At 38.0% G+C, this 18188-nt stretch overlaps 1 protein-coding gene and 1 non-coding gene across 3 annotated transcripts in view; one reads left to right on the top strand and one right to left on the bottom strand.

Annotated features, from left to right (window-relative positions):
- The window catches only part of LOC135171239 (lachesin-like), a 129530-nt gene that overhangs the window by 64887 nt on the left and 46455 nt on the right, over nt 1–18188 (bottom strand). The gene's annotated exons all lie outside the window — the stretch shown is intronic.
- Nucleotides 3449–3521, top strand: Trnam-cau (transfer RNA methionine (anticodon CAU)). The gene has a single exon. It is a non-coding gene; the product is annotated as a tRNA-Met (tRNA).

Genomic DNA, 18188 nt, shown 5'->3' with positions numbered 1-18188 from the left:
ATATTTTCTCTCTTTAATTGAAAATTCACAGTAATTCCGATAAATTACCTGGGGAACAATTTTCTGGGGATGGGTATCCGGTATCCGGTATCCTTAATCTAATATTCCAGTATCACCAACATCTTGCAGTGTGTCATTGTAAAAACTAATTTCATGACAGAGCGAGATGGAGGATACGAAAAAATGAAGAAAGTTATACGATCCTGTAAATTCCAAACATTGCCAATATTATTTCTCGACTTTGTGATTGCATCAGCCCTGGCGTTCATTTTTTTCTATCAGCATGGAAAAGCGAATTGACTCTGTATTTCCCTCAGGAAAGCGAAGCTATTTGGAAAATTATTCACGAACGCATGTGTACCAATGAAATTGAAGTGGCTTCGTATTCTTATTTGGTACTAGTGCGATTGGAGGAATCGATAAATCATTTAACGATCTCCCTCGATATTGATTAATTGACTAACACATCGACCATCTTCAAGGGTACCACAAAAGGAGAATAGACGGAAACAATGTGAGAGAGGGAAGATATTCGAGGGGCGCGGTGATTTTACCTCTTATTATTCCATTCACTCGTGTTGACGCACTTCTCGTCCATTCCCAGGAAAAGGGATGAGAGATTCAGTTGGGACGAATAGATTGTCTACGGGAGAAAATTAAATCGACGAGGAATGAAGGCATCACAGGCAGTAGTGGAAATGGAAGACCACTGATTGCGTTCCAGACAGAACATATACTGGAAGGGTGGACTTTTGTAGGGGTATAACTGTACTGTCTAGAATGGCTTTCCTTCACTAACGCCTAAGTATGTCAATATCGATTGTTAGAATTTTGACAGCAATGTAGTGCCTTTTGTTTGTTTTCTAATGACACTAACGAGTCCAGTGTTTTTTCCCCCTTGAAAATGTGGAGACTTTTATTATGACCATTATATTATAACCAATATTTTATAGTCCCGAATTTTCATAAAATCATCGCAGCCGAGAATTTTTTGAAAATGTATTCCTGCAGGCATTTAAAGATTAAAAGGAATAAAAATAAAAATACGATAAAAATGTGGAGATAAATAAAAGCGGGGAATATGAAGTGATAAAAAAATATAAAATTTTCGCACGTATTAATTTAAAGTTCGATAGATAGCCGTCGAGTGATCAGGAAAAATTGGTAAAATGGAAAAGAATCATATTTTAAAGCTGAGCTGCCAAAAAAATTGGGAGATAGTTTTTCATGCCATTTGGCGTGGAAAGCCTCATATTCAATTGCACTTCGTTTTTTTTTTATCAAACTGACTATGATATTTCTGTGTTTTATTTTCTCACATAATGAGTGCTATCTCGTCAATCGGTCCACTCGGTTTATGCCGAATAACTCACTGCACAAAGCGTAACATGCGAGATAATTCTTCAAATCAATCAAACCGAAGTGTTCGCTTCATTGATCGAGAATGGAATTTGGTTGAATTAACATTGGACGCAGCTGAATTCAATTTAGATCCTAGTTACGCTATCTCATTGACCGGAAAATAAACGGCAAGCTCTTTCAAACTAGGTAACCAGTATTCTATTCCACTTCGCTCACTATTCTCCACCTCTGGCTGCTACCTTCGCGAGCAGTCTTTTACCTTCACACGGTTCACTTCCAATTAATCGAATCGTTTCGTTGAAACCTCAATTATTTGAGGAAGCACCACGTACACTCCATTACAGATCCTTTAGAATCTGAGGAGAAGTCCACAAATAGCCTACTGAACAGATTCAATGAACCATCAGAGTTGAATAAGAAATAATTAATTGTCACAACAACAGGGACATGCTACGACGCCAATTTGTATCAATACTCGGAGACTATTTCACTGATATTATTTAAATTATAAAATTTACGCAAATGAATCCCAGTGAAAGTTGATTATGATGATAATATCAATTCACTGCATAACTACAGACTTTTTTGGCTTTTGAATTCAGTTGACTGGTTATTTTCGATCTTCCGGTGAATGTAAAATTAATATCTGCAATGAGTGTTATTCTCCCCTGAATTATTCGTGAAGAATAACAATTTAAATTTACCGAATCTATTCTGAAATCGGTGAACGAACTGTGAGGGGTATCATTTTTAACGAAGATTTTTGCACTACATCCCTCCGGTGGGTCGAAAAGGCACTCTATTCATATCGGAATATGTGTCATTTAAATTTAAAATCCCGGTGTTTTTATCCATTTCCACCTCGCATGTAGAGAGAAATTAGAGTTGAAAAAAATATTAACAAATAAACGTCATTTCTATTAAGTTTAAATTGAACTGTGTAATATAGAGAAGTCCGACTTCTCTGTTACTTTGAAAAGGACTTTAAGTATTAATTTTTTTAATGAATAGTGGCACGCCCCGTTAAGACAAAAATCCAAAGATTACTGGCAACAATTTGTAGCGAGTTTTCGACTGGCAATTTCAGCCCTTTGCTTATGCAGAACAAATATAATAGGCAAAAGTATCTTTTTTCCTCAGTGAATATCATAAATAGTGCAGGGGGCGGACGGGTAAATAAACAAAACCGGAATTTGCTTACCAAATCCCGCGATAAAAGTCAATCGTGCATATTATGCTACATAACGATAAGAGCATTATCTGACTCATGTGATTTTACCTTATCAGTTGGGCTTACAAAGTCGCATTCGTTGAATAATACTTTTATCGCCTGACATTCAATGCTATTTTTATCAATTTAATAATCACAGTGACGACTGGTAGAAATATAAAAATTCGGGGTGCATTGATGGTGCATCTTATAAAATTCTCAAATCTCCAGGACTTCATCCCCCCGAAGTCAGGTACAACGACATGTTGTACATATCTCCATTCTTGTACACTGCCGTGTATCGATATAGATAGTGGTGAAACTCTCGAATTAATCTCCATAAGAGTTAATACTGCTGCAATAGCGTATAGGTGCTTCGTACCCTAGCTACCATAGTAAAACAAACTTTTGGCCGGTATAACGGCCAGCTAGAACGAGAAAAGGTTTAGGGAGAAGTGAGGAGGGGAAAGGGAAAGCAACCCAACTTCGTGAAACGTTTCGCGGATTAGCGAGCGACTTCTCTACCGCAGTCGCAGTTCTGGAGGTCAACGTCGGGCTTGGCTGAGCATAGCCACCAAATACCTCGCTTAAGCTCTTCTTATGCCCATAGATATAAAGGGATGTTGCACTAGATAGCCAGTGTAATTGTCCAGAATGAAAAACACTTGTTCGGCAGTTTTTTTTTGGGGGGGGAATTACGCTGGTTAAGTTAAGTGACTAGTAATTATGTGTAAACTTTTTGTCAGTCAATTAGCAGCTTTAACTTTGAGGTCTTTCAACCGTCTCCAGGTGATTCTTTATTATTACATCCAACTGAATATGTGAGGATATGAGTCCTCCGAGCTATCAATAGGACTGTAAAACTAGCTTCCAACTGCTTCGGTGGCGCAGCCGGCAGCGCGTAAGTCTCATAATCTTAAGGTCGTGAGTTCGATCCTCACCCGGAGCATTATTTTTTTTATTTTTTTTTTCGTGTTCAATGAATACCTCGAACGTGACGGGCATTCAGTGAGGATTTTAGTCGTTCTGCACTCCTGCAATTAGTCCGATATAAATGAATGAAATAAATGTGATGCTGTAGGCACACGACGCTCGATAATTTATAAGACATTGAGACTTATTTTCTGAGATAAACTTGGAAACTGCTTTTCCTTTCAATTTCGAGATACCTTCACCGCAGATCATTCCTCGTATAATCAACGCTAACCCGAAGAACTCAACTCTTCCACTCGAGTCCGCGCATTTAACCACATTTTCAAACTTACAAACTTCGCGTCACGCCAACTTGCCCGGAAACCATATTTCTGTCTCACTCTTCTCACTAAGAAGTGCTATATATTCGTCAAGCATATAAGAAAGTACTATCACACTGGTCACCACTCCACAGAGACAAGGGACATTCCGGTGGGTAGAAGTTTCGAGGAGAAGACGAGATGAGCAGAAGACGTTGGTCCCGGGCCGAAAGTTTGTCTTGCTCAAATTCCACTGTCACGCTATGACACTGAAACTCGAGACTTTGAGAGAATGGTGGTTTCCTTGCCTCAACCACCTACTTTTGTCATCAAATTGAAACATCTAAATTTTCTTCTTTCTTTTCCTCGTCTAGAATCATTTTTTCCCAGAGGCCGACCGTATTCTATTACGTTAAGAAATTGTTTGCTCGTTAAAACGGAATATGAATCAATGGATGATTCAGGACCTCCGGATTCACCAGATCATCCCTTTCATCATTTCATCATGATCGATTTCTTATCAGTTTGGGACTCTTACACATATCCTATCTAATTGTGGACGACATTTACTCGTTGTAATGTGATAAAATTATTCGGTAACAGTTACTGAGTCTCGTTAACATTAATAAAATTCTGCAATCGGTGTACCAGCGGCGTAAATCATATGGTGTGAGGAATGAAGGGTCAGAAGGTGAAATTTCATGTCAGTATTTTCCGTTCATCGTTCAGCCAGCCAGTACACCAAACGTGTTCAGTATCTCACGTATAAAACCACCTCGTAATACCGGGTCGTACGTGAGGTCAAAAACGACATTGTTGTTATCCATTCTCGCGGATAGAAAAGGTACGATATACGTGCGAAAACAAGTGCCATATAATCTAGCACATGGCAGGCGTGGGTGGGATGAGGGGATGGATGAGTATAGTAATATCGGGGGAATCGGCTCCCCTATGCATGGCATTTTAAAGTAACTTTCTTAATGTGTTGCACACCAACGGATACGTAGCTGCAGGGAAAACAGGTGTCGGATAGAGTGATGCCCTTTTTCATGGTGCTTTCTCCAGCCAAGTTTTGATAGTCAAAACTAAAGTGGTAAGAATTTATCGTGTAATCTCATTTTTCGACTTGGAATAATGGATTTTTCATGATAGAGGAGGAGGTATTTGATGAGCTGAATAAAGGGCCGCTTCACTTCTATACAACAGCAAACAATAGCGAGAAGTGTATTGTGATGGTGTTTAATTTCATTTTAACATGGGATCAGACGGCGAAAGCTTCAGAGGAATATCTTGTCTTTGGACGAGATTTTCCTCTGAAGATCTTTGGAAAACAATATTCCAAGATCTTTAAAAAACACTTAAAAAATTGTCTGCCGAAGACCTTCGAAGAAAATTATTTTCCAACGACCTTGATAAATGTTTTTCCAAGGTGTTCGAAAACAAGTAGTGCTCGAGAATATTTTTAACGCAGAAAAAGTTAGTGGTGGGAGGTGTTATAAGATATTGGAAAGTCCCATATTTATATCGGCGGAAAAATACCTCAAAATTACCCGTGAACAAGTAGTTCTCCCAAGTTTCAAGGTTTTTTCATTGAATTTTCAAAGGGGCTTTCGAACAGTGTAAACCACGATGTGCGAATCTCACCAGAATCACCCTTTGAAGAAATTTATTGCTACGAAAATCATGATCATGATGAGAATAACGAATTTCAAAGATAAACCAGGGGAATCAATTATCCTGTATCGTGCTGAATCGATAGTGGGGTGAAAGTTTCTGAGTTTATCGTCGGTTTGTGGACGGTCCAGAGCACGTACTCGTCACGGATTGGAGAAAAGGGGGAAAGCGAGAGAGAGATAGAGTGAAAAGAGCGCGCGGGGGGGGGAGGGTAGAGTGAACGAAAATGCCGGGATGAGAGATGAGAAACGGCGGGCGGTAAAGTTCATTGGGGGTGCGCCGTTGATACAAGCGTGCGGTGGTGGCCAAAGCACGAGTATCCCCGGAACTAGGACTGGTGACCGTCGTACCGCAAACACTAGGATCAATTTAAACCCGGATCTTTGTAATCAAGGTGCCCCAGAGAGATGTACTACAGTGCAGCTACAAGCGAATCACGCTGAAATCTCGAAAAACGCAGAAATTTCGTCGTCAGCTGAACAAACAGAAGCGACGAAACTCGTCGATTGTTGGATCGACGAATTTTTTTTTTTTCAGGTAGGCCACAACGTTGGCAGCTTTCATTCTGGATGAGAGCACTATTATTACCAATACTGTTGATTTGAAACACCCGTAATCAAGCTACAGCTCTGTTTTAATTGTGATTCTGAAGGTGTAGGAATATAAGACCAGATCGAAGCTTTTTTAAACTTCCTAAACTATTCCGAGTTTTTTGAGATGGTTTGGAACGATTTGCAACGTCAAATGAAGCTCGATTGCAAGAAGCTTGAATCACAGTGATGAATAGAACTTCGATGGAGGCCCTGATAAGCACCCGGAGAGATTTAAAAAGATCTTAATCAACAGTTAGTTCCTATCGACTTCGAAAGATAAACATCAGCTACTGAACTTTGTACGGTGTGAAAAATTAGGAGCTGACATCTATTCATGAGTTCACATCACACACATTTATGTAGTGACTTTCTTATCTCTTGATTATTATTGGATTAACCGTGGATTTCTTTAAAACATTACTCGCATAGAAAAATATTTGTCTAATAAAGATCTTCAAGAGATCTGAAATTTAAAATCGTTAAAAATCTTTTGGAAAGGTTTGTAAGCAAAAATTGTCTTCCAAAAATTTTCCAAATATTGTTTTTGGATTATTCAGATCTATCAGCAATTCTCCTGAAATTCCCACAAGGGATTCGCTAACGGTATGACAATCGCTCAACGACTCCCACTTTTCATTGAATCTTTGCGGAAGGAAATGATACATTTATTCCCTTTTTATTAATAGAGACATTCGATGGCTATATATCAACCTGTTTCAAGAGAAAGAGTCCAATAGGGACAGGGATTCGTCCTACATTTACCGTGCAACGCGTTCCTCTTCGCAACAAAAACTCTAGCCAATATTCATTCCCTACATTTTAGAGACGACTATAAATAAGAGGATCGAGGATCCACCTCAGACGAATTGTCATTCCTTTCTGTATTTCACTTTCCGACGAATGGAAAAAGAGGTACTAGCTTCAGCTGTGAATTGAGATTTGGAGAATGATAGCTTTTAGTGCAATAGAGAGGGTGGAAAACGATAGGGATAACATTGAAGGAAAAAAATTATATTCTGAGGTAATCTTGCGGAACCCATTCGTCACAATGTAAAAAAAGTTTTTCAGCGCCACATGGTTCCATAAAATGCAATGCATAATGAAAAATACACAATAAAAATTATGTTTTTAACGTTATTGCAGACTGCAATGTTCTTGTGAAAATCAATAATTTTTTACAGTCAAGAAGTAACTGCTTTCTGCGTCTTTTCAGAGAACAATACATTGCGTGTTTAAAATAAAAACCTTGAAGTTCTTAACGTAGGAAATATTAGATTATTAAATCAGGAACCGAGGGGAGCAGTTAAATATTTTGTCACCCCATTCAGGGAAGGGTTTTATAATTTATGATGATTCGTGACAGGGGGAGTTAACTAAATCATGATTTCACCATACAATTAATGGTTTCAAGTTAACGAGATCAAGTTAAGTTGAGGGAATTTTATTATTTTCCTTAATCAACTCTTCATTCCTTTATATTAAGTCATTATAATGTGAGATTCTCTTTCGTCCCGTTGGTGATACGATTTATCTTTGAATTCCATGAATTCAATGAAAAACTTGTTATCGCTGGAAGCCCTGGGCAGTAAGAATGCAAGAAGTTATGGAAACCGAGGTCTGCTGGGCCGTTTGAGCCCTCCGACACTAACGGGACACGAAATCAGTCAACAGAGCGATAAATAAATTCTTCGAATCACAATGGTCGACGAGATTTGCGCTCTGGGCGCCCGAGGACGCGGCGAAATCTCGATGGCACAAAAGGTGATGTACCAGGGAAAAATAAGCCAGAGAAAAACCTGGAAAATAAGCAGTAAAAAAAACAGTTGGAATAGTACCTGGATATCGTGTTATATTGGAGTAGGCAAAGAGATAGCTCCGAGTGATACAGTTTCGAGGGAAACTCGGTTCATGTTTCCTTGGATGCAGCAAGTTTCTAAACGACGTGCTTTTATTACTTTCCTAACTCTATCCAGGGCATTCAGGCGAAAGCAGTCAAGAAAACGTCCAACAATCCCAGTTAGCGCTTGAAAATGTCCTATTCAATTTTACGGGAAATTTTGCCATGCCGTTCGTGGGCAATATTCGTTGAATTGTCCAACCAATGGTATTACAAATTTATCAAATACATTCTGGAGAATAACTTGGTTAATTGTCTAACTTGGAGAACGACACATTTGCGGAGAACTTTTCAGTTCGATCAGGAATGACAAATTATTGATATCCTGGGTACATCTGTGAGCATCGAAAACTCAAAATCAGGTCACGTCTGTCATGTGGAACTTGAAATCGTCCAGAAAATAACCTCCGTACGGATATTGACCTCTGTTCACTCAGCACGATGAAAAACAAAGTTTATTGGAACGTACGTCTTCACTTATATTAGGAATTCATGATTTGAACATTTGATTGCACAATATCATGCGGTGAGATGAAAAAATCGCCTGCATCGATATGGATTACATTAATAAATTGCAAAAAATGCCCCGTATCTCGCGGTTGGATTATTTTTAAAATATCTTATTAGGTCCTTTAAGAAGAAGAATAATCACGGCGATAAGGAACAAACCAGTTCATGAACCTTTGTTCCAATAAAACATTCAAAACACCTGTCTTTTTACGGCATCCGTGGGGACATGTACATGTGACCTGGCTATGGGTTACTAACACCAAAATGCAGTACACCAGTATACACTGAGAATTATAGGTGTTTAGACTGCTCAGTGCTTCGTGTAGGAAGCTGGTTGTGTCCCTCACGTAATTCCTCCCCTTGGTGTGACTGGCATTCGTGGTGGACCCGTTGTATATTTGATGTAATTATTGATACACAGTGGCACACGAGCGGTGTGACAGTTTGCAGGCTACGGAGACACGTTCACCCTTGGGAAAAGTATCATCCGGCAGCTAACATCCTTGATATTTCATTCAATAATATTGTCGGTAATTCAATCAACATTTTTTCAAAGTCTTCTACTCGATCCTCATCGTATGAAAAATCCTGTGTCTTTTTCACGTGAAAAGTTCCAGAAGAAGATATTCAAACATTCTAATTCATAAGGCAATGTTTACCCTCCCCAAAATATTTAATAAAAATACGTTTTTTTTTCATATATCTAGAGTGAAATGTTTCTTGTAAAAAAGATTACGGAATTGTCACGAAAGTTTTAAAATTTTTATATCGTGTATTTCTCTCTGTATCTCAGTACTGAAAAGTCAATGAATCAATTACGATATTCGCCTCATGAATTCGATAAATATATTCATGGAATATTTGAACTAGCGGTATGAATTATGCGCTCTGCATGTCGATGCAATCGTTGTGTTCGTTTTCAGTCTCAGAAATGAAATAAGAACGGATGATTCACGGGGTAGTACAGTGGAAAGGGGTGCAATACTCTTCGATGTATGATGTTATCGCACCTATAGGTCCATACCTACGTGTACCAGGATTGAGTAGGTGCGATGTAGGTGTACGAGAGGATGGGGAATACAGGGAGAGGTGAGCCATGGTTCACATGGGAAATGAATGTTCTGTCGCGGTTGGAATATGCCTGGAGCACTAACCCTACCTGACCAAACTGTCCGCCAAATTCGCAATACTCATTCAAGGAAAAAATGCAAATAATTGTGGATGATGTTACGTAACGGATGCCTACGGATGATAAAAAAAATGGAATTATTGAAGGAATATGGCCAACAACAGTTTTAAAACTTGTCCCAGTCTTTTTATTCCATTGAAGCGATCAATTATTGCTATGAAAACAGTTATTGTTATGCATTTGAAACTGAAAATTTTCGACAAATGTATTCACGATTCCATTTGAATTCATCATGTCAATAACCCTCAAGGGTTTCTGCGAATCGACAACCAATTTGTTATTCATAGGAATGAAATTTTTTCATCAACGCTTGGAAAAAAATCTTCAGTTGTTGAGCCAATAAAAAACTTCATTCCAGTGTTTGTTTACTTCTATCGATATTATTGAATATCTTGTGATACTCGATATCGCGCCTCTCTTCACGTGAAGTCACTCTACTTTTCCCATTTTATCCCCTATCCAATCCTCTACATAATAATAATTCGATTAGATTCCTATCTATAAGAGTTCGAAATTTAAAAAAAGCGGGGGAATGGTATTTCTTTGCGAGAAACAATTTTTAGGAGATGAAAATAGATGGAACGCTTCCAGGCTACAATTATTATATCCTCAGATTCCTGAGAAATTACTACCGAATAATTGTTAATCTTCTCTCTTAAATTTTCTGCGTGCAAAATAACAGCATTCGCCATCACATGATCCATTTTATTCTCCTTTATACAATTGCTGATAAGAAACGAATGTCACAATGCCAGAAAGCTATTGGTAATATTGAGCCACAAAAAGCCATGTGAAATAGTGGTTCATATGGATCATAGAAAAGACTATAGATGCATCTTCTGGTAGAAGAGGTTTTGTATTGGAGAATATACGAGGTAGAAAGCACCGGAAAACGGCAACTGTATAGGGACGATGAGTTACTCCGTCGGTATTGGGGGATAGTGCACACGCGATTGGAATCCGATGCCCCCGTCCAATGACCTTAATCCAATAACTCCAATACCTCCAAGTCCAACACATACCCTCATACCTCCAGGAATATCCAAACAGATATTGAACATAAATTCTCAGCTCTATTCGGGCTAGCGCGTTCGAGTCACCCGGTCAATTAGTTCGGTTTACTCGCAGATGACTGGAGTTGAGTTCTCTCATTGATAGTTCTTTTGCTCTGTATCGGGATGAATTCTTTAGGTAATTTTACACTCAATAAATTCCCCTGGTGTTTATTATATGGCACTAGGTGTTATTAATTATTGGGTATCACCAAAAGTGTATTTAAAGAGAGACTACTACGATTTTGATAAATCGTGGGCTATCGCAATAACATTTATCATTAATTAAATACCGATTGTGTGCGATGAGAAATAAATATAATTTATAATTTGAAAATACATATAATTTTAGAGACCCAGGGGCCTCTAATTTTTCCACTACGTTAAATTGTTCCATACTCTAACCGATCAATATTTTTGTCGATTCATAGTTTCAAACCACAAACGGAGGCAACCACAATGTTTTTAAATTTTCATGGAGCCTTCATCCATATGTACCCAAACAAAAATTATTGCACTCTATATTTGTTGTGAAACATTTCCATTCAGGAGTATAACGATGGAGCCAATATTTGTAAAACCTTTTGAAAAATAAAAAAAAATTGAAATTTATTTTTTCATGTCATCCTATTATTCGTGGCGGTTAACAGATTTGATTCGCTCGCTGATGGAAATCTAATGAATTCCGGAGTGAATACGAGAGTGGAAGGCCGAATGTGGATCATTACAATAGCCGAAGTAGATAGAATTTCTGTGCAGTTTCCGATGGCAATAAAAATCCTGACATCGAATGAAATCGTTCATCCCTTCCGATATCACGGAAAATCATTTATTCGGAAACGGTTACGGGCGAGATATAGAAGTATGAATTTGCGAGGTATGCTGTACAAATTCAATGGTAAATACTAGCCCCTTCTATTTGTATTGAAAGTTTGTGACTGCTAAGAGGAAGAATAGCACCAGTTCTTGAATAAAAATCAAGTTGGCTCGTTATTTTTCTTCAAGATAAAATGCGAGATGGCCTGTAATTGGCTGATGTTACCGAGTCAGCGAATGCCGGAGGAATTGGGTTAAATTATTCCCGTATACGTGAATAAAAATAGAGAAAGTAATTTGAGGGACAATTACGTGATTACAAGTGATATGTCAGTCCAATCAGCCATCGATTCCTTGTAATTGCAAATTTGATTTTTTGAATTTGCAAATACGATAGATTATCTATCTTTAGACCATCTCTGACCTGAGTAATTAAATATTTGCATTTTTCATGAATAAATGACTGTATCTAGGGTCATTTTGTCCATCAGTGGATGATAATGAGACGAACAATCGGGCGTGACTGGATCAAATAAAACTTCATCGATTCTTTTAGCAAACTCTCATGACCAAAATTAATTATCATCACTCAAAATGTGATTTGATAAAATATGATTCCGAGCCAGTACAATAAAATTGATGAAGAAAAACTCACAGGTGAAGGAGTTGGCCTGTGAGGGATTAAATTCACGAGCGAATTCCGTGCGGGCCACGAGTTCATCAGCAATGTGCCATTTGGATGTGCGTGCAAAGCAAACTGTTGTAAATCTACTGTAAAGCGACATACTTAAATACAACTCTGAGGAGGGAGAACTTCATCATTTGAATTTGCATAAGTATAATCGAGGATGAGGCAACTGTGATATCCGCAGTTGAGCCTTCAACTGACGAACAGAGGACTTAGATCAACTTGTGCGCGTGAACGTTAGAAATTCTCAACAGGTATTACTGAGACACCAATGGGCCACTTTAGATAATTAGTCATTCAACTGAGTGGAAATATTCCAATTTCATAGAATTTTCTTATTTGTTCCGAGAGGGAGAGGGAGAGAGAGAAAACAAAACGTTTTGCTGAACATATCTCTAACTTTGATCTACTTGTTATTCTTTTTGCGACTAAGTGAAAGCATTGAAATGAGTGATTCTTATCTCTCCACATTTTTAAGAATTACTTCTGACGTTTGATGTAAAAAAAACTGGACATTTCTACCAATCATTAATTTTGATGCAAAGATGGATAGATGTTTCATGAATACCTGTAATCATGAAACATTCTGTAATATTCATTGTACATATAGGTACAATGAATATTACAGAATATTCATTGTACATATAGGTACAATGAATATTACAGATTTCCTCAAATAGAAGAAAATCTTCGATCTTAGTCTCTCAGTTTCTTTTTTTATTATGAAAATCCATTTTCATCTCTACTGTTACGTTCATCTCATTCCGAAAGCAGCTTGTTCATTTAATAGTACATGAAAAGAGGTACGCCACTCACTGAAATCAACTTCGCCCCGGGCTGTCAACTTCACGGTTGCTATGCATACAGCTATTTCAATTTTCACATGAAATTCAATTATTCATTATCATTCTCCATCATATCATATGTCGATTGAATATAACCAGGAAACTGTATATTTATATCCTTGTTCTTCTACGGATACTCGTTCCATTTGACTTCTCAATTATTCCCTCATTCTCCGTATGATTGATTGGACATTAAAAATAGTGAAAATTCCCTAATTCACAAATGAGAACAGAAGTCGGAAAAAAATTCCGGATGGTCCAATAAAAAGGCAGAACGCTCCGTAACAATTACGTAACTGGCTGGATATTATTTACGGAAGGTTCCATATTTTTTGCTATACCCTCCGCTACTTCTATGCGACCTTAATTTCACTTAATTAATTATTTATGGCCCTTATCAAACAACGCTATCTCAGGCCATAAGCCTTGAATAGTGTAGAGTCCCATTTTGACATTACTATATAATTATATCTCATTTATATTTATTATGCGCCGATAATTTCCAAAGGGATTTTTCTACACGAGTTATAACTTAATTAAATAACCCCTTAATTAAATAAAATAAATGGGGATAAGTTTTCCGTTGTTAAGTTATAATTATCCACCTAATTCATAAATAAATCCCCAATATCTCGACGTCATCCCTAAACTCCCATTTTTAATACTCTCCACCTCTTTCATCTTACTTTTATTCGCAAAGTCATTTATTAAAACAATGCATAGCGTGAATGAAATCAACGACCTTTATCGGTGACCTCCATCGACCTCTCCCCAACAGCTCCCGGCCCATTGAACCGTCGGCAATACAGCAGTGCGTGCTTCTGGTATTAACATTAATTTACATCACAAATTTAATATATCTCCGTACCAATATCGTAACAGAACTAGCATACCGGGTCAACTCAGTTAAAACACACATCGCGTGAAACACTCGATATAAAAGATATCCGTCTGAGTCGTGAAATATAACTTTATTTCCCATAATAGTCGCGTACTATCGTTTCATTGATAACAGAATCCATGAATAGTTTCATGATCCATTGATTTTTTTTATCAACTGAAAGGCATTCTATTATTCTCGTGGGTCATGATTTTTTGTTATTTAATGATAAACGCATAAATGGATATCAGATGCGGCTGAAAACTGATATAAAAGTACCTGAGATGAATGCATAAAAGGTGAAAATTGAGTGATAATGGAAAATAAAAGGAAAAAAAAAAATGTGAAAGGAGAATGGGAAAAGTGAAGATGAACGGAGTAACACTCGAATCGCAATGCAGATTTACTAGATCAATCGCCGGGGATATGCAAAGTAGCTGGGAGATACGCAGCTGGGTGCCACCCGCTCTTTTCTACCCTCTTTCAGTCGTTTGTCCAACCGTGTCCCACTACCGGCAGTCCATCTTCCCCCTGCTTCCACTCGTTTGCTCACAAAAAGCCCTCGCTTTTTTTTTTTCGCGCTGCTTTTTCAACCCGGCATTCCTGATGTTTACTCAGGGATTTTTTTTTATTTCAACGACCATTGAAAATATTTCTCTTGCTAATTATGAAAGTTTTGCGAGGATTTCAACTACAGAAGTAAAAGTAAGCCGTCATGAAAAAAATGAGTTGTGGTGGATCAGGAGAATGGGAATTTTCTGCGGTGGGTGAACGGAACATTGAATTGATACATTTTTGTGAGATTATTTTAGTCTGTTGATGTACTAACTAAAGCGTATTTACCCGGACCGAAAAGTTCAATAAGAATAATTGCAATAAAAAGTGCCGTTCCTGTGCCGATACAATCAGCATTAAAGTGTCATCAACTAAAAATCTATTGAGTGATGAATAATTCATTTTTGGATATTGCGAATTATTCTTTCCCTCCGACTTCCGTGTTGTCATAAATTTTACGATGCGTGAAAAATTACAATACAGTCACGTAAATATCCCGAACCCATTCCCTAATCGCTTAGCGAACTGCAAAATCTGTAATTTTTACTGAATATTTCACTCTGTGCATGTACATGAAAAAACTTGAATTGAGTAGTCTCTCGTACGGGAAAAGTTAAATTTACTGAGACTTGAATTTCCCCCGAAAGAACTTGAAAATCCCCGGCCATATCTCAACCGGCCAGACATCTCTTGGTTTTGACATAGCGATCGAGAGGGGTTGGCAAGGGGGTTAGGGGAGAGAAAAAAAAAACGAATTGAATACCGTTTCACGGCAGAGTTTATCGAAGATTCCCCTGTTCGGCCGTTAGATATATCCGCGTTGGTCAGCGTTATCGGACTCTTCTTTCTCTCCATCTCTTGCATTCCAACTCTATCCACTAGTGTAGCCATATTCCCCTGGTTCTCATCCTCACTCCTCCACAGTAGAGATTACGGCATAAAAATGATAAAGTCCGAAGGACCGAACCTTTTATCGCCGATAAAATTCCAACGTCGTATATAGATCCTAAAAGTGTCGAGCGCTCGCTGAATCCGATATCATGTTGTGACACACGTGCCCATTTCGTTTGCGTATTATTCTTCAGGCCACATGGGTACTGAGTGTATTATTGGTAGGTTAAATCAGGATATTTGAAGAGACTGAATACCTGGGGTACATGCAAAGTCAATATGTTATTGACTCGGTTGGGATTTACTTTCGTTCGAACCATTGCTTAAGGATTTTCCCATAAATTTCCCTTTGCAGAGATGAAATTGTGAGAATACAATTGGAACGAGCGGAGGATTTTACTCTTTATGGGATTGTCATTTTCCGGAATGAATGTGTATAGATCTATTTGAAGTGGTAATTTACGAATTTTCGTTTCATTAAGAAAACGCTCTTTCCTTGCCAAATTATTCCAAATTTATGGATTCTTCGAGAGCTTTTCTTGAACATATTTTTTAAATTGTTAATTGAGTGAGAATGTTGTTGTGAAGGAGCTGCATGACCTAATCCTATAGGTTCCTATCGCAATTGAATATCTTTTGAAAAATTGTGAAACAGTATAAGCTTGAGAATGGAATTTCCCTCAAAACTTTATTAGTTCACAGTGCGATTGAATTTTTTATAGCACCATAAATGCTTTCTTCATGGAAAACATAAAAAATTACAGAATTTTTTATGTGAATTGTCAGGAATTTTTCACTGGCATCAATTTCTAGTCTATTTTCAATGGAGATTAATTCTGTTTCCGGCTTGCGATGACGATAATATTAAACGTACATTCAGTGCATTGGGTAGCATCAACCAAATGCTTCAATCAGTGTAGCGAGTATTTGCTATCTCTCTTTCGTAGTCATGACTATTTTTTAAATACACATTTTGGTTGATCGAGATATAGGTGAAATTTTGCAATATTCTCCCTTCACCCTAAAAAAAATAGCGGTTGAGTTGGAAAAATAGTGAATTCCCCGTTTGCACTCGAGCTGGTATTCCGCTATGACCGTCGACTCTCCCTGGAATATTATCCCTGATGGTTCACAAGGATAAAGAGACATACGTTTCGGCCAATTCGTTCGATAATACCACGGGACTACATAAAATATATCCGTCCACTCGCGCCAATCCTCTCGTTGACACGAATACTTGAGATCTCGAGTGTACGTTTGCAAAAAAAAAAAAAAGAAAAAAAAAACAGAAATTACGAGCAGAATTACTAGAAAAAAATTCTTGAAAAAAAAATTATCCGAGGAAATCAGCTTGAAGTATTGATTATCTGGCGGGATAAATTCGCAGTGAAATAAATTCTCTCATTACAGGATGGATTTACCAAATCCTCGAATGTTTATACGTGTATTTGTACCTCGCGAGAATTTAATGCTTTTAAATCTCCATAAATCTCGACGTAGTGAATTCAATCACAGTTTCACGAATAAAAAAAAATTGATAATTCCCCCTCACGATCGATTGAATCAAGATAGAATAAAGACACATTCTTTCATTTAATAAAACAATAAACCCATCCACTGCGTTCAATAAACTTAACCGCAGGACGATGGGACAATTCGACAATGACGAGGCATTTATATTGTTTCTCGTCTGTCCAGTTCTGGTGATAACCGTCGAGGGCATTAAAACGAACTTTATTGCCGTAACACACCGTTTGTAGAGGTGTTGAAACAATGGGAGAAATAGGAAAAAAAAAACGATGAAGAATGAGGGAAACCAGAAAAAAAAAGAAGCCGAAGTGAAGTCGAATATAAAGTGAGATTGAGGTGGGTAAAAAATACAGAAAAATACATATATACATGTATATATAAATATATTGTTGGCCGATCTGTGAAGTTGAATGTTACGGGGTAAAAGTACAAGGTTTCATGGCAAGAGTCGTGACCGTCGGCGCGCAGCTAGGCGTTACTACTTGGAAAGTACGGTGGCAGTAATGGTACCACTAAATCACATTATATTGTTTCTTGAGGAGGGTTAGCTCACTCTTGTGCTAGGGGGGGAAGTGCTCCCCTTCCATTGCCAAGCTAAACTCAAGACTCAATCCTTCTCATTCCACTTGCCTCTTTCATTCTCCTCTGCATAGTGTCAACTGTGTTTAGTTGTGAAATATACATATGTATGGGGGTGCGGAGAAAGATGGATGAATGGTGAAGGGGGTGGATGAGGGGACAGTGGAAGATTTGGGTGGGAATAGTGGTGCTCACAAAATATACCGGGTCCACACCTCAGTTTCCATTCGTGACACAGCGCTAAGCTTTACCGGTAGTTTAGTGGTACCGTGGAGATTATGGTATACGAGCAGCGTGTACTCTCAGTTCCCCGTTTAATGTCCCCCAGCGATGCCAGGCCGTTTCTTCGGGGATAGATATAGAAACATCCGGGGATATAAATTCTGTCATTAAACACTTTAGCACAATGGTAGTTAATGGGAGTCGGGGGAATGCTGAGAAATGTGCATAAACAGGTAATTTAATTATCAGGTCATTCTCATTATTTTAATTAATTTTTCCTTCTGAATGTCAACAGTGAAATTTTCCCCTAATTTTTACTCACAATTTCGAGCAGTAATGATATTCTTTGTTTTTTCAACAAGATGAGAGTAAAGTTATCAGACTGAGGAGAAGAGAGATTTACCACTCCAAACGTTGGTAGTAATAAATGAACGTTTTGGGGCAATTCATGGTGGACGGTAAA

This window comes from Diachasmimorpha longicaudata, chromosome 2 (genome assembly GCF_034640455.1).
Source record: "Diachasmimorpha longicaudata isolate KC_UGA_2023 chromosome 2, iyDiaLong2, whole genome shotgun sequence".
Classification (NCBI taxonomy): domain Eukaryota; kingdom Metazoa; phylum Arthropoda; class Insecta; order Hymenoptera; family Braconidae; genus Diachasmimorpha; species Diachasmimorpha longicaudata.
Note: the sequence above shows the minus strand (reverse complement) of the source record. Positions and strands in the feature narration are given on the sequence as shown.